Genomic DNA, 19,967 nt, shown 5'->3' on the forward strand with positions numbered 1-19,967 from the left:
GGTTGGAACTGGATGAGCTTTCAAGTCTTTTCCTATCCAAACCAGCCTAGGATTCTATGATATTCTCATAAGGCCGATTACTATCAATTAAGCTATGAGCTTCTAGACAGCTTTTTGTACGACCAAGGAGACCAGAAGGTCTTGTCTTTCTCATCTGGGCAATTACTCATCAGGTATGAACTGGTTTGAACTGCAAGCTCAAACCAAGAATTGCAGCAAAAAGGTGGTACGAAACCACCTCTGCAGCCCACACAATGCAACAAATAGGTTCAGCATCACCAGCACTGTGATGTCTTGATTCGAAGACCCTCAGGAAATGGGCAGCCCCCCCTTTCCCAAGTTTTGGATACACATTATAAACAAAATGTTCTGAAAAGAACTCTGCTGTCAAGCATGACATAGTGTCTATGGCAGCCTCTACAGCTCCTCATTCATCTTTCCTACAGCCCTATCAACAGCGTACCAGGAACAACAGAAAAACTGTTCACATGGCACATTTCTGGTGCTTGGTGGGTTTATTTTACTTCAGTATTGTAGAAGTTAAGAAGCATGGCCTGTGCCTTTAGAAATCATTAAGAGGAGCATAGAGAGTCATAAGTATGGGGAATTGTTGGGGACTTTAACTTTTTGACACTTCTGCAGAGCAGAAGTACTCATGCCAAGCTAAAGGAAGTGGAGTGAGGCTATGAACTAAGATTGAACCAAGAGTGCATGGGGCTTAAGTTTAGGATGTAATCAGCTATAGAAAAGAGTGTAGAAAAGCAAACAGAATCTCTTTGCAGAACGCTGGCCTCCATCCCTGAGAAGAAACCATCTTCTAGGCTGTTATTCCAGTAAAAAGTAAGATGGCCAAACATATGTCCCAGTGACTCAGTAGGATAAAAACCTTTGCTTAATGAGTGCAAAATGAAGAGTTTCATTCTCCAACCTCCAAAATACAAATGCCCAGGCTCCTCCCAAGAGCGAGCAACCAGAAAGATCACACCACTCTTCTCACCCCATCAGCAGCGAGGGGAGAGATGACACCTCCTGCAGTTCCCTGCAGTGGTCTGTGCGCTCACACTGAGGTCCACAGTAGGAACCAGAATCTTTGGAGGGTTGTAAGGCCTGATACAGCTACCCTACAACAAGATGAGCTCCAACAGAAGAGCATCACTGCACTGCACATGCTGAAATGCCACAGTATTCTCATCTCCGTGGCCTTGAAGCTCTCACAGACCAGCAATTTCTATGCTACCACTCACTTCCTTCAACCTTTTCATCTGAAGGACAACACAAAAGCATAACCTTGAGCACAGCGCCCAAGACTAATTGTGATTTCTCAATTCCACTCATGGCACAGACTCAGTTTGTACAAAGCACAGATTGGGGGGGGGGGCTTGCTTTTATGGGAGAGGGAAAATAACAGCATCAAATCTCTTCTGTGCACAGAAGTTCTGCTCTACTTTTGCTGGATGACACACCAAAGAACCACAACTGCACAGCCCAAAGGAGACAAACGGCTGATGCAAATGGAAAACAATGCAGCAAAAGGAAGTAATTCTGTAAGGCAATCACTTTGTTCTTTCAGGGGCTTTTTGGGGTACCTTCTTTCCATAGAAAGTTTCCACTGCAGTTATTTAAATGAAACGAGTGTATATTTTTGTCCTCAAACCCATGATGTTGTATAGCAGGAGGCCTGCTGAAAAACAGTAAAAGAATATAAAGAATTGTGCACAGATCCGCGTTCTTTGGTCAGAAGCACAGAGAAAACACAAGGAATGCCCCAAGACAATTAGCAAGTTACCTGGAAAGGCTTCAAGATATCATTTAGTGAAGTCACTGTAGATGTTTTGGGGGTTGGAAAACAGCAAGCATGTGAAAAGCAAGAGTCCAAAGGTACCCGCACAAGCCCATACACCTTCATGGAATGGGCCAAAATGGGGAAAGGGAAGAGTTGAATGAATATTTGGAAATCCCTTCACTAAGAGTCATCCCATTGCTTGAAACATCGCAAGGCTGGAGAAACATCCTCACGCTATTGGGTTGGAAACACTTTTCCAGGATGCAGATTCTCATTGTCTCCATCTGGGGCTCCAGCAGCATTTCCTCAGACATTGAGGAAAACACCACCACAAAGAAGAGTGAAGCCTGGGTAAGAGCTTCAAACCTAAGTCTACACCTCCAAGTGATTTTCACTATGAGGGTGCTGAGGCGCTGGCACAGGGTGCCCAGAGAAGCTGTGGCTGCCTCATCCCTGGCAGTGCTCAAGGCCAGGTTGGATGGGGCTTGGAGCAACTTTGTCCACTGGATGAGCTTTAAGGTCCCTTCCAACCCAAACCACTCTGTGATTCTATGATTTTGGGATGTCTATGCCTTCCTCCAAGCCTACAGAGGGCTGAATATTCAAGCAGCTTTTGCTTCCTGGCACTGTGCAGCAATGCAGTGGCATGAACACAGCATATAAAAGACCATTTCTGCAGAGATTCACAATCCACCTATAAACCCTCAAAAGGGGTTAAATAACATGCGTTGCTTGTGGGAAAATGACTCACAGGAAGGATAGCAACAATGCACTGCTATAAAATATTAAACATAATCGGTCTCTCTGCCCTGGACTGAAAGAGTAGAAACCAAGGGAAGCGGACCTGTGTTTTTCTCCTGGCTCTCAAAGTCACTAATGGCCCAGTGGGTCTGTGAGCAGATGTCAGCAGCGTACTGCAGGCACCGCAATTTACTCGCTGCAAATTATTGCCTGGCATTTAATTAACATTTTATGGTGGTGATTCCCATCAGCTTCTCCCCCCAGCACCGAACGGAACAGTCTGAAAAGTGGATCTTTGGGAGCAAATGAGCCCAGCTCATCAATAACGTACTGCAGCCCCAAAAGAGGAAAAGAAAGTGTGTGGTAAGAGGGTTTGGTGATCTGACACAGGGGCCCCACGGTGCTGTTCCCAGCACTGGTGCCTCCTCTGAACCAGCCTGAATCTGGCTGTGGGGTGAGCCCGGTGCATGGATTGTGTTTTAATGCTTGGACTCATGGAGAGTCACGCAGCATCCCTTCAGGAACAGAGGATGGAAGAACCAGACTCAACAGTTCATTTGTCCAGCTTGGTAGGAAAGCAGATTTACTACAAAAAGCATTTTATATGCTGTTTCATTTCCCATATCATGGAACAATCCCAAGCTGGTGGCAGGATCTGTCCACATAATGAAAGCTCCTTAATAATTTGTGCCTTTTTTCACCCCAAAACAATGAATGACTTGCGCCCATCATAGCAGTGGTAGGCATCAGGGAGCTGGATGGACTGACATACCCACTGCCTGTAGTGGATGAAGCAGAGGGACTGGGTCTTCTCAGTCCCAGTCTGCTGCTCCATGCACTCCACCATGCCCATAGCTTGCAGAGTTTCAGCTAGGGGCTGGATGGAATCAGAAGATCCATCTTTTCTCCTGTCCTGCACATTTTTCCAGTGGCTTCTATGAAAACCAGTAGCTAAAAGCACAAGTGTAGGAGACTCCGCAGTTCTGGGGCTTACACACAGCTCCCAACTATCCCGGAGATTCTGGAAATGAGCAGGTGTGCAGAGGTCCCACAGGTGCTGTTGGCAGTAAAGGAAGAAGAAATCCCATGAGTATCATGAGATATCTCCTGAGTCACGGACACAGCGATCCCGAATCCATGAGCAAAACAATACAGCCAAGGAAGGAAATTGTCACATCCACAACAGCCGATGCTTGATAGCACCAGATTATCCCAAACCTTAGTGTCCTACCAGCTGAGGCCACCCTTAATCCTTCCAAAAAGACAGAGGAAAGCTAAAAAGCAAGACAAAGCATCCTCAGTTGCTTGTGTGCTTAGAAAAACTGCCCTCCTGATACCTGCTGACATCTGCTGGGAGCCCTGAAGCACAAGACCCAAGGAAAGCAGAGTTTTCATGTGACATGAGATGCTAAATAGAACAATGCAACCCCTCTCTGTCCACAGCCAGAGGAAACAGAGGCTTACGCACACACCAGCTCCAGGGCCAGGATGGATTAACACTGTCATCTGCCTAACAGCTTGAAGTCCGGGGGGAAACACAGCTCTTAAATAAAGGCTTTAGACTCAGGGTCTCTGAAAACCTGAAATACCCAGGGGCGAGGTAGATATCAGCTCCTCTCCAGAGTCTCAGAGGTTAACACCAGCACTGCAGAGCTGCTCTAAACAGAGCTGCAAACCTCCCTCCTAAAGGTATCTGCTGATGCTTTACCTCCCTGTGCAACTGCTCTGGCAAGTCAGGGGAGACAGAGCTGGAATGATGGATGCAAAATTAAAAGCTCAATAAATAATTAATTGCTGAGGTCATCAAATTGTACGGATCTGTCCATCTCACTCCCTGTTAATCAGAGGAGGCTCTGTTTCAATGGTGGGAGAAGCGGTCCTGGAAGAACCATCATTTCTGCACATGAAGCTCGTACTGGGTGCCGTACAAATCAATAGCCATAAATCATTCCCTGAATGCTGTGAAGACTTTCAGAGTGTTAAGCAAACAGAATGCCTCCAGAGATCCCAAAATAAAGTGAGAGGCGACTTTGAGTAAATTATTCAGGTAATTATTAAAATGCAAAACATCAAATATGTATAGCATAGACAAAACCGCCCTTCCTCTTTCCGGTAGCAGCCTCTCCACAAATGCCAATGAAAAGGAGCACTCTGAAGCACCACAAATAAAATATATGGCAAACATGAAAGCTGGTGAACCCACCTCACCTCCTGGCCACTATAACCCTTTCTTTTCCTCCTGTCCATGCGCTATCTCCTTGAAGCTGGGACCATGCAGCCAGTTAGCCCAATACATCCAATTTCTGGTATGTGATGGAGCTACTCTGATTATGAATAAGTGATTAATGATACTGAACAAGAACCTCCAGAATGACAGAGGTTTGTCCCATGGGAGATGTGTTGGCAAAGCTTGTTGCATCCTCCAGGGACAGGCTGCTGAGCAAGGTGAACTGATGTGATTGAGCATGTCAGGTCCTTGTGCTTCGAGAATAAGCAGTGGCATAATTCAATCTCTGGACTGGGTTAGATCAGCTCCTTGACAAGGAATAATGATACCCCCAGTATGTGAAGTACAGAGGAGAAATAAGGGGTTTATTCCTGCATCAAAGAAGGAATTGGAGAAATTCAACCATTCAACTGTAATTTAGTGAGGGTTAATAGATAACGTTTGCACAGAATGCCAGTTCTCCACAACCTCATGCAAGCACTGAGGACCAGCCTGCGCTGTGCTGCACCTACAAAATGAAGAAGCTCCTTCCCAATTTGTGAACAGTGTTGTTCCCGCATCCATACAGAAATGTCATGTTATCTGGGAGGAATGCCATGCTGAGCACAGCCCATGTGTATCACTCTGGTACTAATACATTACAGGAAGAGAAAACAGCCCAGTACTGGTGGGGAGCTGCAGCAGTAGGATGAACATCCTCACTGCTCCCTTTGGACATGGGATTACAACAGCCTTGGGTGTACAGGCTGCATGGCATGGGAAGAGCACACTCCGGCTGCACAAGGTCCTCTCCCTGCAGTAATTGACTGTACATTTCTCTCCCCAGGTCATACAATCCCAGCCTGGTTTGGGTTGGAAGGGACCTCAAAGCCCGTCCAGTTCCAACCCCCTGCCCCGGAGCTGGATCAGGACTGCAGGGGGGGGGTCTCCCCAGAGCACAGCAGAGGGGCAGGATCCCCTCCCTGAGCTGCTGTTCACGCTCTGGGGGTGCACCCAGCACACGGGGGGGTTCTGGGCTCGAGCGCTCACTGAAGCCGGGTCATGGGGAGCTTCCCATTGACCAACACCCCCTGCATGTCAGCTGCACCTCACTGCACATGAAGCTGTGGCATAGAAACTTCGGTCTTTGTGGAGCAGCTCCTATCTGGAGGTGGCTCCTCCAGCAGCAGCAGGTCCAGGGGCTCTCCCACCACACTTCCCACCCTGTGAATAGTGCACAGGAGATGCTTCCATATCTGAGCACCACGGCACATCATCATCCCAAATCCAGCCTCAGCCATGCGGTGAAGCCGTGCCCATCTACTCTAACAGAGCCATTTGTTCCCACAATGGAGTAGGACACCCGTAAATAGGTCTAAAAACCCCCTATCACCATATACATTCATCTGTAACTTCTCATATTTCTCTAAGATCATCCCAGCTATCTTCAAATTTCTTTTCTCTTCATAATAAAAGCTAACTGATGTTATTTTTTTCCTGAAGCACCACCATACAACACGGCACCAGAATTCAAGCACCGAACCTCCCCTTTTCCAGTATCCTGGGTGCTCTTCTCTGCCATTTCACTTCAGCTGCTTCTCAACTCCATTAGAAACACAGCCAATAAAAATCTCCTGAATACACTGTTCCCAATTAAAGTGAGCCCTTATGAAACCAGTATCACAGCCACTTGCTTAATATATTTCTCCCTTGAAGAACTTCACAGTGTTTCCTTGATGAACCCCCAAGCATAACAGTTTCCACAGTGATTACAGAAAAAGCAGCAGCGCCAGAAATAACACCGTTCAATGGAAAACATCCCCTGCGCCTGCTCTCACACATGCACACACCCAGAGCACAGACGGGCTCATTGGCACTGGGGATGAGTCCTCCCCGTGACAGCCCAAGCACCGAGTGGCCGCCGCACTGCAAATGCAAGCAGAGATGGAAACTGAATCAAAACACCACTTTTTAAGTGTCTTGGGGATTGGACATGGGCAGGTTCTATACACAGGTGTGCAACAGCATACTCCTGAATAGAGATAGAAACCAGTCTATCCCAATACCCCATTCCAAAAGCAGCTTTCTTGAGTACAAGATGCAAATCATTTTACCCAGCAAGGTGGGATGGAATGACCCCTCCATGTGCTATGTCCTGTCCTGTGAAAGGCAGTCCGAGTTCTGCCACCAACCTGGTGCAAAAGCAGGAAAGTACCAAGTACCAGGGCTTCTCTACATCACACTCCCCCACCTTCAGCACTCATGTTCATTCAGTTATCTGAGGTCTGAGGCATGCAAAGCTGCAGTTCCCATTCACATGAAACTCTGGGTGTGTTTTCAAGGGGCTCCCATGCTGCTCTCCCTACTCGGGCTATGGGCAGCCTGCTCTCAGTATGGGGGCAGATGGAGGCTGTGGCCATCTCCACTGCTGCTGGGACTGGACTGACAGGGAATCATAGCATCCCAGCCTGGTTTGGGTTGGAAGGGACCTTAAAGGTCCTCCAGCTCCAACCCCTGCCACAGGCAGGGACGCCTTCCACTGGAGCAGCTTGCTCCAAGCCCCTGTGTCCAACCTGGCCTTGAGCACTGCCAGGGGTGGGGCAGCCACAGCTTCTCTGGGCACCCTGTGCCAGTGCCCACTGCTCTAGTGGAAGGTGTCCTTGCCCATAGGATTGGAACTGGATGATGGTTAAGGTCTCTTCAAACCCAAACCATGCTGTGATGTTATGATTCCCCACGACCAAATTACTGTTCACTCAGGAAGGTATCGCTCCAAGATGGACAAAATGGGTTCAGAAAGAAAAAAACCCAAATAAAAACTAGCCCCCAGTGTCCAGCTTAGCTTCCTTTCTGACAAGTTTTGTGCTTGACATGACTGACACATCCACAACCAGAAGGCTCCCAGGACCAGCAAGATACAACCCTGACTGTCAGCAGAGGTTTCCAGCTCAGAGGAAGTGGGATTGGAGGCTTTCTGTTATATTCCCACCCTCCAGTTCTGCCTTTACACCTGTTTACTTAGAAAGATTTAACTGCTGGTTTAACATTTTGGCAATCCATTTCCAGGCTTCAGAATAAGTTTGAATTCTGATGAATGCAAATACGAACGCAAAGTACTTGCTCACTTTGCAGCAAATCCCCACAGGTGGGTGACAGATCAGAACACAAAGGCAGCAGACCATGTCTATGGCAATGAGTTGCAGGCAGGAGTGAAAAGCAGCTACATTCCATGGAGAACAGAAGGCAACCAAGTCCTCATCTGGGACTTTCCCTTAACTTCTTTAAAGACTTAAACCCTGCATAATGCATAATAAAACCACCACTGCAGGCGTTTTCTTCAGCACAGAGCTGCCTTAGGGTTATGAAAAAACCCTTCACTTTGGCAGCAATGGTTTCAGCCTTCCTCACTCGCCTGAATGCAAACGGCGCCATTCAGAGCAGGTTTGCAAAAGCAGCAAGGGTTTGGTTTTAATAAATGCTCCTTGAATTAAAAGGATTACCTTCGTAATGGTACAAACCACAGCAGTAAACTCATTAGACACTGAGTCATTACTGTAGGATGCTATCAGATGCGAAGATCCAGCCTGTGCTGCTGGCATCTCTACTTGTATGATGTGAGGAAGATCTTAGGTGAGTCTTGGGTCTCTTTTACTCATTTGGGCAGCTTTCAGAGTGGCTGCTGGGCCATCAATGCTCAAAAGCAATCACTTCCTCAGCCTAGAGCTCTCATGAACCCTAACAGCACATCTTCACCATAGCATGTTTGCAGAGGTATTTGTAGCCATTCATTCTAGTATAGAATATTCTCTAAAATAGTACCAATGTACCTTTATTTAGCATTTTTCACAGTGGTGGAAAGAACTCTGTGGTGTTTTACAAGCTGCTGCGGAGGGAGTGTGGCAATGCTCCGGGGAGGAGGGAGGGAGGGAAGGTATTTTTAACCCCATTTTACAGAAGTGGGAACTGAGGCACGCACTTTTCCACAGAAGGACATTGGCCAGAAACACTTGCAGGATAGCATCCAGCAGAGCTCCTCACTTCCAGAAGAAGCCTACGCTTATTCCAGGCTACAGTGGTCACCCTGCTGTGTCCCAGCCAGTTTCCTCGTGTAAACAGAGTGGTGGAATAGGAGGGAAGAGTGGTTTATCTTTAGGTTTTGTTAATTTTAGCCTGAGAAAGTCATGAAGGAAATACCTGAGCACTACGGGCAAGTTTGGGGCAGGCAGTTAAACACCCAGCTCAACTTCCAGCTCTGAAAAGCTTCACATTCTTCTGCAGGTATCTACAACCCTATTTTTGCACTTGGTTCTAGCCTGACCTCTCCTTGCACTGTTCTGTTCCAAAGTCAAGCACTCCAAGTCCTCAAAATGAAGGCGTTTTTCTTTCAAACATGACCAAAACTGCATTTTCCCCTTCAAAATGTGCAAAGACCCAACGCATTTCTGATGGGTTCAAATACACACAGGAACGCTTTGTCCTGCCCCTACCACCCTGACATCCCCCGCAACAGAAACCTCCCCATTCAGACCAGCACTCCAGATGGGATGCCAAGAGACCTCAAATTGGAGTAATCCCTTAGCTGCTTTGGCATGTACAAAGAATAACTGCTGTGAACAGCTCTTCTAAGGAGAGCCACTCCACAAACACCACACAATACTCACCATCCCCTCAAGGAACACCCATCACCTCTCCATCCTTCCTCACACCCAGCCAGCTCATCACCCTAAACTTGTTCCTCTGCAGCCCATATAACCTGGTGAGCCTCTGCTGCCTCCATAGGAGTTTATCAGATTTACTCCCCTGTGGCAATAGGGTGGCAACTGCAAACCAGCCCGTTACAGAGTCACAGCACATCCCAGTGCTTTCCAAAACACATGAACATACTGGAACTTCCTTATTTTTCATTTCTATTCAACTCATTTTAACCCCATCTCCAGTTTTCCTATAGCTTTACATTAGTAGATCAATCCAGAAGGCAACAAACCCCCCAAAAACTGAATAAGGGGCAAGAGGGAACACAGGAAACCCGTGGGCAGCTATTTAAAGAGTGAGCGATGCCTCATGGAAAACTCTGAAACACTGCTGTCAGTGACAAACCCTCTGCATTGGTCCCAGGTCACTCAATGCATCCCTGCAGTCCTCAGTGCCTCAACCCTGAACAGCAGGGAATGGGGCGAGCCTTTCCATCCATCACCTTTTCTTGGGCATCTCCCAGCAGCTTGGGGCAGGAGGAACCAGCCAAAAGCCCAGGGTGTTCCTCCTGAACCCCCTGAAAGCTCCTAGAGGCCCTGAGTTTCACAACCTATTTTGTGAACCCTGTACCCCACTATCTAAATAGTAACCACACTTCACCAAATGAAAGGCATGGAGATAGCAGATGCAGTGTGATGCAGACCTCTATAGCATTAAACCCACAACTTACCATGTTATTTTTGGGGTGCAGCTTTTTACCCCAAGACCTGAATCAGGAATACAAGCAGCTCACAACACCTCTCGGGTCCCTTTGACATCACTGGCTCAGAGTTTGCTATGATACTGAGGATAGACAGGGCTATGAAGAGAATATTCATACAACTGAGGACAAAGGCCAGTCCATGTATTCCTGGGATTTAAACTCACTAGTAATTCTTATGAAAAGTGATAAAAGGTGGTTATAGAATTAAGGGTTTTGGCTGGTTTGTGCCTTTTGAGTTCTGTGAAGTAATGAACTGCCCTTGAGGAGGGACCATCTAAGCAACGCAGAAGTTGGATTGCAATCTGGATGTAGGAGCATGGCAGTAAAGAATTCAGGGAACCAGGTTTGCTGGGAAAAGGGCCAGGCTTAATTTCACTGGATTCTCCTGAGGTTTCCCCTCTACACTGCACCACCAAATGAGGGCTCAGCAAACCCTTCCATGTCCCAGTGCACCTGAGACCAACATTAGCAGAGAAACCCAAATCCTATGTCTGAATTCAGCTGGATCCAGGCAATTTCTGACACACTTTGCTTTCCTGCCTAAAATCTGTAGGTCTAATGGAGAAGCAGAAATAATTGAAACCCCACAGACTCTCAGGGCTGCAAAGCCTAAATAATGGTTTAATGAGCAGGTGACCCTCCAAAGTCTGAGGGAGGAAGAAGGAAAGGTCTGGATAAGTGACATGGAAAACTCAACTTAGGATCTGGAGACTGAGGAGCTGCTGAAACCGAAAACCTCATTTGCACAAGAAAGATTTTCATATCATCAATGTATAATGAAGTTTCCCACCACACTGAAGATGCTCTGCTCCGAGCTTGTGCCAGTGGCTGACCCCCCTGCTCGCTCCTACAGCCCCGCAAGGCTTTGTGCCTACGTGAGATGGTACCTGAGTGTCAAGGCAATGAGGAACAAGCAGTCCGTGCTTACAGCAAGTCCATTTTGGGAAGGCAGGAAAACTTGATCTCACTCATGTTTTCCTCCTAGCTATCCCCGCTTCAAAGTGGCTGAGCACTTCCCAGAAGAAAAGTGTCCCCAGGATGAATTTTCCGTACAACTGGAAAAACAAAAGGGCTACAAAAATACCATTTAGATGCATTTAAATGGTTTAGATTCCGTTCCTCTAAGGGAAAAGGCTTCTCAGAGGATTTCCACGTGGTTAAGGCTCAGGGATGCCTCTGCTCATCTCAATGAGCTCTGACACTGGTTTCCTCACCTTACCCTCCTGCACGTGCAAGGCCTGTTCATCTTCTCAGAAAGCTCAGAAGAGTGGGCAGTATGGAAGAATCAGTGCTACATGAGCTAGACACAGCCTGGACTTCCTAAGGAGGAGGGGTTGGGCTTGGTTCAGAGCTTTGTGAAGAAAATGAGGCGGTGTAGAGGATAAGGAAGATTTATTGCACATTTACTTTCAGCAAATGTTTTTTGAATGACTGAATAATCCCTTAGTCCCTTGAACACGGGCCCTCCCTGACACACAATGCGTCTTTTGACGCTCATTAAAAGGTTCACCTTATGCAGGCGTGTAATTAGAGCCCGGCAGGATAAAAATCTCTATTCTGATTACTGCACCGATTATAGGCACAGCGATCCCAGCTGACTGTGCAAAGCCGGCCTGGGAAAGCCCATTTTGTTTGCATTCAAGTCATGGCACAGCGGGAGCACTAATCACAACTGTCCTCATGCAAGGTGGTCTCGGCAGAGCCCAGGAGGGGGAGCACCAGTGAGAAACCGGAGCGGATTAACAAACCAAAGGTGGGAAGAATTCAGCAAAGTGTAATGGATGGAAAGGCAGGATGGAAAACACAATATCCCTGCATCCCAACTGGCCCTACTGCCTGCCGAGCCCAGCAGAGTTATCGAGATCTACTAACAAGCAGCTTCTTTAAAGTCAGAGGCAATAACGTTGAATGTACATTTTAAATCAATCGCTTTCTTTTCCAGAGGGTTTTGGGGTTTTTCCCCCTCAGTTTGAACCCCCTTGCCAAGAAAGCAACCGCTTTAAAGTGCTTTAGGAACAGCGAGTCTGCTGAAACCCTTTCTGCATTCAACACGTGCAGCCAAATGTGGCCATAAGTTATGCCGGGAGAGCTCCTCCGAGCTCGGAGCCAGCAGGAACCTCAGTGCGGAGGGGAGTCGGGGGGGAAGCCAGCTTTCCTAACGCAAAAGGAGCTACCCGATGGGGCCATGGGACGTTGCCAGTGACGTACGGCAAGGGAGTTCCCAGGAGCCCCTCATTAATGACCTGCCACCCAATCAACAGGCCGGCGGCGGTGATTTCCCCAGGCGGGATACACTTCCCGGCTCTCTCCGATTCCTGCTCACCCACCCATGTCAGCGCTGCCTTATCCCCGCAGCTTTCTCAACAGCGCTTTTGTTGGGAACGTCAGGATAAATCTGATTTGCGAGAGCGTTTCTCCCGGGACTCACCCCACCGGATCCCTCAGTAGTCCCCCACATCCGATCACGCTCACACACGCTGCAGACTGCCCCAGCTGAACACTGAGCTATTGACGGCTATTTTTCAAGAGCAAACTGCAAACATTGCTCCCCCCCCGCCCCTTTCCTCCACCCCAGCTGCAAGAACGTGCTTTTGCTCAGTCAGGAAAAGCAAATGAGCAGAGCCTGTGGTCCTGTCTCTCCTTTTTTCTGCCACTTAGGAGGGCAAGGGGTGAAGGAACCTTGTCCCTTGTGCAGTACGGAACCCGCAAGAGGGCTGAAACAGATGATGTCTGACACAGAGAAATCTGAAGTGCCCACTGTGTGTTAGGGTACAGTGATAAGTCCCTTTCCTTCGTGCTGCAAGCGCTCCCCAGGAGAGGAGAGGGCTCCTCAAAGGCTGCACAGCACTTTGTGTGCTGAGTGTGCCCCAGAGGACACAAAGCCCAGACCTGCCACATGCAGTTTGGTGGCAACACATTCATCAGCTAATCCACCAGTGACTTCTCAAAGCCTTTCTTGTGACACACAGTTTACACAAGTCCTCAACGCATTTTGTTTTCCATTTCCTTAATAAAGACTGCAGGGAAATCTCTCACCAGTCTGAGAAGCCCCATGGCAAGCCTTGGAGGCATGTGGCTTATCTTCTCAGGAGCGAGTCAGGACAGCACACATCAACCCCCATCGTCTACACAGTACCTCTGCATCCTCCACTGAAGGTTAATTCTCTAGGGATGAAATATTTCTAGGAGCCCTTCAGTTTGACCTGTCTGTTACGAAGAGGGAGGCAGGAAGGGGATGGAGTCAAGGAGATGCATTGTGATGGGCTCTGGAGCCTCTTCATGGAATCGTAAATCACAGATTGGTTTGGGTTGGAAGGGACCTTGCCACAGGCAGGGACACCTTCCACTAGACCAGGTTGCTCCAAGCCCCATCCAACCTGGCCTTGAGCACTTCCAAGGGTGGGGAAGCCAAGTGAGAATCACATCCCACCCCACACAAATCCCACCTATTCTTATCAGGGAAACACACTCTGACAGCATTGTGAAAGCTCTCCTACAATAACCACAATGAGAAGTTCCCGAAGCACTGAGAAAAGCATGACAGTCCCCAACAAGCACAAACAGCTTCCTTGAGGAGCCCTGAAGCCAAACAGAGTAAGAGAGATGAGAGCTCTGACAAAGGGACTATCAGGACATCCAGACAGCACAGGTTAAACCTGGCTCTGCACGCTGACACAACTCATCTTTCAACACCAGGGAAACTAAAAGCCTGTAAGCAACAGGTTATCCTCAAGCAGAGGAGCTGGACTTGGCTTCTATTGCTCACACCATAAATCACCATGTCAGCTGCCCCAGACATTTCCACTTGCCAGAGTGGAACTGGGTAAAAGTGCCTGGTGCTTTCCCAATAGTGGGGATTAGCTACAGAACAAGGAGGAAAAGTGAAATAAAACGATGCATGGTGCCTTTTCCCGGAATAACGATCCCCACATTTGCATAGCGTGGCTCAGCCCGTGTCTGCATCTCTGATCACACCTCTGGGTGCATCCAAAGCCTTATTCATTTCCATCGAAGAGGATTAAGAAGCTTAAATCGTTAGTGCTCATTTACTCAGACAATGCATTTTTAAAGCTGCCTCATTATATGCTGATGTGCAGGTGCTCGTCAGCATCGAGAAACGCTAGAAAAGGATAAAGCACACAGAGGGTGAGCCCCAGGTACAGGAGTCTTCCTCCTTCCCTGCATCCAACCCCTCTTGCCTCCTTGCAGCAGCCCAGCAGGTAATCTGGGCTCTGGATTGGGAAAGCCAGTTTGCCAGGAGCTTGCCTAGGGAATTCACTCACACCGCTTCTCCCTCGCATCACGTGTGGCCCGGGAACAACCCCTCTGCTCCCCGCTTGCTTTCCTGTGCAAGCGATAAGGAGGAAATCCGTCCCAGACAGCCGGACCCACAGCTCACCCCTGCCCCATGGTGCAGCCAGTCGGAGCCGCCAGCCAGCTCGCAGGACATTAATTAGAGGTGGCCGGCAATTAAGAGCGGAACAGTTCATGCCAGTTGCCAGGGCAGGCACCCGGGCTGCCTGGCGCCGGATCAAGAGAAACAACCCCTCGGTGTTTACACTGCGGAGTAACCCGACATCCCGTAACTCCGCGTTATTCACTGCGGTGACCTCATCCTGTGCCCGCCTGCTACAAGTGCTCGTAATTACACCTCACCGGCTGCTCTTCCCTCTCCACGGCAGATACGAGGAATAGTTAATAATGCATATCTATGGAGTAGAGCTCGTACCCCCCCCCCCCCCCTCCCCGTCCCGCAGCCTGGAAGCAGGACCGGGTCCGTTACCTGCGCTCGCCCCCCGCTCGGCAGCCGCGGCTCTCCCATGGCTCTGCCCGCCGGGCGGTGGGGACCGGGGGCTCCGGGGGGATCTTCTGCCGGGCTGCAACAGAAAAGGTGAGTTTAAAGCTCCTTATTTGGGCAGTGATGTAAAGGGAAGTTGTTCAGCCGGCGCCACCCCCTTTTTTCCATTCACTACACATTGTTTCCTGTTGTCAAGCAGCTGCCGGGGCTCTCGGAGCGGACAAGGGAATCCTGCGGCCCCCGGATGCTGCGGGAGGAGCTGCCCGGTCCTCGCAGCCCCAAGCGGGGACGGGAGAACCGAGACTCCGCCGGGCTGGACCGGAGGAGCGGGTCGGAGATGCTCGTGGTCCGCGTCGTTTCCCCCCACACACACTCCCAGCGCTTTCCATCACAAAAGCGGCTTCTTGCCTGCAGGAGCCGGTGCCGTTGGAGGCCGGGAGGGAAGGAAGCAGCCCCGACCCGGCGGAGGGAGCGCGCTCCCGGCACGGTGCTGCCAGCGCGGCTCGCCCGCCCCGCCGCCTCCCTCCCCTCTCCATCCATCCCTCCCTCGCCGCCTTCCTCCACCACATCCTCCTCCTCCTCATCCCCTCCCGCTCTGCCCCGGCAATCCCCCCCCCTCCCCATCTGAGAGGGGGGACCTGAGGGCAGCCCGAGCCGCTTCCCTCGGGATTGGGAAGCGGAAGGGACCTGCAACCGGGGAAGGGGGGGTCAGAGGGGACCCGTCCGCGTCCGCCCGCTGCTGCGGCAGGGAGAGGAGGGGGGCAGAGGGTCCGGCACCGCTTCGACGGCCCCGATTACCCCAAACGCAGCCAGGTTTCTTTTTTCTCCTTTTCCTCTTTTTGTCCCTTTTTTCCTTTTATTTTTTCCGCCTAAGTTATCACTGCCGTAACAATCTGAAAGCCTGAGCCCTTGCGCTAAAAGGGAGAAAGACAAAGTCCTCCTTCATTCTGCTGCAGGCAAGGCAAAACGCTCATGCAGGCGAGATCCCGAGATCCGCAGAGCCCCGTCCCACTTCCACGGGATGATGGCCTAAGGCCTCCAGCGCTGTTTGTCCTGGCTCCTACCGGGATCCCGGCACTGGGCAGCCTGAGATGAGCTCGGAGGACAGAGCCAGACAACTCCAGGCCAGACAGCTGGGAAGCAGCAGGCTGGGAGGGGGTTAGAAGAAAGCAGAAGTAGCTGTACCCCAGAGCTGGCTTGGCCAAAACTGCATCTCAGTGCTCCTTTTCTAAGGCAGGCAGCACAAAAAAAGTCCCTAGTTATAAAGAAAACACCCTGACCCCTCAGAACCCCCACTGTTACCAAACCTATGTTCCTATCTGAATCCAGACTTTATTAAGTCAGGGTTAGGCCGAAAGAAAAGTCACCTAATGATGAAATAGCATTGATACGAAGTCTCTGTGATGGAATTAATTACACTGGCAGCCAAATGAGAAACTTCACTGGATGTGCTTTTTGGGGTGAACGTCAGAGGTGTCACTTTGCTCAGCAAACAGCACATTGCTCATCAGGAGAATTAATGACTGGAAACCCGCTATCGAAACACCCGCCTGGCCCATCTCCAACCAGCCACAGAGCAAGCTCCATGTCAACTGCATCCCCTGAATGCTTTTGTAACACAAATACCATGTAACACATGCGCTTCAATTCCCTCAATAGCCCGGTTTCACACCCAATTTCAGCTCCTCTCATTTCAGGCAGAAATGAGAACTGGAGCGTGATGTAAAAATGCTCCACAGTTTTATTTGTTTCATTTTGCTCCCAAGCTGCTCCAGGCTCAGCCTGAGTCACTTTGGTGTCAGCAGGTGCAGTTGCTTAAGGTCCTTAAGGAATTGTCCGGATGCAGTCAGACACTGGATACACTAACTGGCCTGCAAGGACTCTCAACCAGTGCATGTGGAACGGCCTCTGCCCTCCCAAACCTCACTTGATAAACACTGAAACTGGGTGTATCCCCCCCTCGAGCCAGCTCTCACATCGAACTGGCTGCAATTACTGAGCTGCTCCATCCCAGGAGCTGGGTTCCAGCCCCAGCTGCACATCCCATTTGCTGCTGGCCATGGAGAGCAGATCGCATCTGAAGCTCTGCACAGCCCAGCTCTGGTGGGCCAGGAGCAGTAAAAGCATGTTTGTCACTTCAATCAGCTAACACAACCCACACTGATCAGGGGACTGTGGCAATAGAAGGGACTGGTTACGGCAAGTATCCAACTTGAGGGTATGGACAGACATGTAACAGATGAAACAGAGCTCACAGAAACACAGGGACCCCTAATCAGAAGCAAAAGCAGCCACCAAAGCAATGTCCCATTTACTCCATGTCACAGTGGGGGAAAAATCAGCTACATCTCAGTTACTGCGTAAGAATCTCAGATCTTTCAGGTTGATTCCAAGCCAAACCAACCTAGGATTTCATCAGCAGCTTCATGATGGTTCTGATTTTACTAAGCTGGACAGACAGATCATCTCCTCCTGACATCCACCATCTTCCTTCCTTCCTTCTGCACACAGGGATGAACTGAGAGCTGGCTGTGAGATGGGCTTACTAAAGTATCACCTTCCAGCCTGGTGTGACTTCAGCACCTCTGCTATGATAAACTCTCTCTTCTTTGGAAGACACAGCCCCAGGAATTCAAGAAAACACTAGCAAAGTGCTAACATTGCCTTAAAAGTGCACCACAGAACATCAAACATAGAATCATAGAATCATAGAATAGTTTGGGTTGGAAAGGACCTTAAGATCATGAAGTTCCAACCCCCTGCCATGGGCAGGGACACCTTAAACTAAACCATCTCACCCAAGGCTCTGTCCAACCTGGCCTTGAACACTGCCAGGGATGGAGCATTCACAACCTCCCTGGGCAACCCATTCCAGTGCCTCACCACCCTTATAGTAAAGAACTTCCTCCTTATATCCAATCTAAACTTCCCCTGTTTCAGTTTTAACCCATTACCCCTTGTCCTGTCACTACAGTCCCTAATGAAGAGTCCCTCCCCAGCATCCTTACAGCCCCCCTTCAGACACTGGAAGCTGCTCTGAGGTCTCCACGCAGCCTTCTCTTCTCCAGGCTGATCAGCCCCCACTTACTCAGCCTATCTTTATATGGGAGGTGCTCCAGCCCCTGATGGGCACATTCATGGTTTGAATGACTTTAACCAGCCTCCTTTACTGTGCTCATCCCATCAAACACCCAAACATCCTTTTTCACACTCATGGAGGTTGAGCTCTGTGCTCCAACAACCAAAAAGGTCCAAGTATTTTTTCCCCTGAGCACAAACACAACCATTCAGGACAACCAACACAAAGGTGTTTGCCTGGTCCTGGTGGCTTTTCCTGGGTGGAAGAGCGTGGTTTTGCTTGGATGGGAAACGGAAGGACCAGGCTCCCCTGAGACTCCTCTTCCCACTGCAGGGTCAGGAACACAGAGGGTTAAGTTCAGGCCACGATGGGCAGTTTTGTGGAAATCCTTTGTTAGAACGCAGCATTTAGGAAAGGGTCAGGTCAGGTTTAAACAACCACATCTCACTCCTCATTTAAAGCTCAGCCTCTTTTCCTCCCCTTGGTGTTTGGTCTGGTTACGCTGCCTTCACCCCACTCCTGTTCACCTCAGGGTGTGCACAAATTACCTGCTGCCTGAAAAGGCCTCTTTGAATCTGTTCCCACTTCTCTGGTTTTGGGCTCTATTACTTTTTTCACCATCCCTGCTGCTGTGGAGGGGTTCCCAGTGCTGTGCTCCTCCTCGGAGCACCCTTGGTGCTCTGCATGCTTCCAGCTGGTCCCTGCTAAAATGCGTTAAGAGAAGCCAAAAGCATGGTCAGGACTTTCAGCTTTTCCATATACGTGACTGTTCGAGCTGCTGTTTGAGTAACCCAGTGGGAAAGGAGGTTCCCCCAAAGAACCCCTTTGCCACAGTGTGGGAATCAGAACCCCAGCCTGGTTTGGGTTGGAAGGGATCCTAAAGCTTATCCAGCTCCAACCCCTGCCATGGGCAGGGACCCCTTCCACTGGAGCAGCTTGCTCCAAGCCCCTGTGTCCAACCTGGCCTTGAGCACTGCCAGGGATGGGGCAGCCACAGCTTCTCTGGGCACCCTGTGCCAGCGCCTCAGCACCCTCACAGGGAAGAGCTTCTGCCTAAGAGCTCAGCTCAGTCTCCCCTGGGGCAGGTTCAAGCCATTCCCCTTGGCCTGTCCCTACAGGCCCTTGTCCCAAGCCCCTCTCCAGGTTTCCTGCAGCCCCTTTAGGCACTGGAAAGCAAAGGAACCAGGGATTGTCACATGAGTTCTCATACTGATTTGCTGTGGAGTTACCAACAGGTCAGTTCACCTGTCTGGGGACCTACAAATGCTGTTGTGTATTTAGTTTTTCTTCAAGCCGCTATGCCCAAGTATGAGCAATCACAGTCCTGATTGAATAGGAAACAGGGAACACAGTTTTCATGTCATCCTTTCCCCTTGGGAAAGCTAGAGTAGCCAAAACCAGTGAATCAAGCACATTTCAGACACATTTAACAACCTTTTACAACCTGAACTGTAAATCCCTAAAAGCAAAATAAGATCTTCAGAAGTTTTAGGCTCTCTCAGCATCACTGGCAAGCCCTGAGCTCCCCCTGCTTTTAGAAATCCCACCAGGCACCTTTCCTGAGGTGAGCTTATTTGGAAGACTGACCCCAGGAAGCCCATATCTTTTCTTTTGCCAGCCCATCACCAAACCCCCATTGAAGGGCAGCACTGGTTTGGCTTCAGTTCCTCCCTCTCACCCCCTGTTGTAGTTCTGCTCTCCCCAGCTTGCTTCCATCCTGGACCTCAGACACTGCAGGAGCTCCGTGTCTCCACATCTGCAAAATGGGAATAACAGCGTTCCTTAATGGAAAAGGTCCCTGTGCTTGTTAAACATTTCAAAAGCATGTGGGAGAATCTTCAATTATTCCCCCCCAAAAAAATCACTGCAAAGTTTCATTATTATTCCAACACTTCCATTAAAGAC

At 49.5% G+C, this 19,967-nt stretch overlaps 1 protein-coding gene across 8 annotated transcripts in view; it reads right to left on the reverse strand.

The window, feature by feature from the left end:
• HIVEP3 (HIVEP zinc finger 3) overlaps positions 1-19,967 on the reverse strand; it is a 244,961-nt gene that overhangs the window by 88,570 nt on the left and 136,424 nt on the right. For 5 of the 8 annotated variants that reach the window (XM_061360605.1, XM_061360607.1, XM_061360602.1 and 2 more), the window contains one exon: positions 14,969-15,062. The exons of the other annotated variants lie outside the window; for them this stretch is intronic. The gene's annotated coding sequence lies outside the window, so the exon portion shown is untranslated. The remainder of the gene's footprint in view (positions 1-14,968; positions 15,063-19,967) is intronic. 8 annotated transcript variants of the gene reach the window in all.

This window comes from Neopsephotus bourkii, unplaced genomic scaffold (assembly GCF_033783945.1).
Source record: "Neopsephotus bourkii isolate Nb327-2 ecotype Australia unplaced genomic scaffold, CSIRO-AGI_Nbou_v1 NB_1036, whole genome shotgun sequence".
In the NCBI taxonomy this organism is placed as follows: Eukaryota; Metazoa; Chordata; class Aves; order Psittaciformes; family Psittacidae; genus Neopsephotus; species Neopsephotus bourkii.